Raw genomic sequence first — 346 nt, forward strand, 5'->3', positions numbered from 1 at the left:
GGCTGGGTCGGCCCCGAAGGGCCCGGTTCCGCGCTGTCACCGCGTCCCTACTTCTGCTGCTGAGGGGGGAAAAGAAAACAAAAACAAACAGAGAGAGGGGAAAGAAATTAAAAATAAGGGTGGGGGAAAAAAAAAAAGCTAATTCCGGATTCTATCTAAAATTCGAGGGAGAGCAAACCCCGAGCAATAAATCTACCCGGGTAGGTAATCCCGGGAAACACCGCGTTTCCAAACGCATGACAAATGAGGGGCACAGGCCGGCGCTTCGTTTTGAAGCTAAAAAATAGAAAACAAACCCCCAAACCCTTTTATTTTTCAACATGCGAATTAAATAACCACAATCCCG

The sequence above is a fragment of the Egretta garzetta genome, unplaced genomic scaffold, assembly GCF_000687185.1.
Source record: "Egretta garzetta isolate BGI_Z169 unplaced genomic scaffold, ASM68718v1 scaffold135, whole genome shotgun sequence".
NCBI lineage: Eukaryota > Metazoa > Chordata > Aves > Pelecaniformes > Ardeidae > Egretta > Egretta garzetta.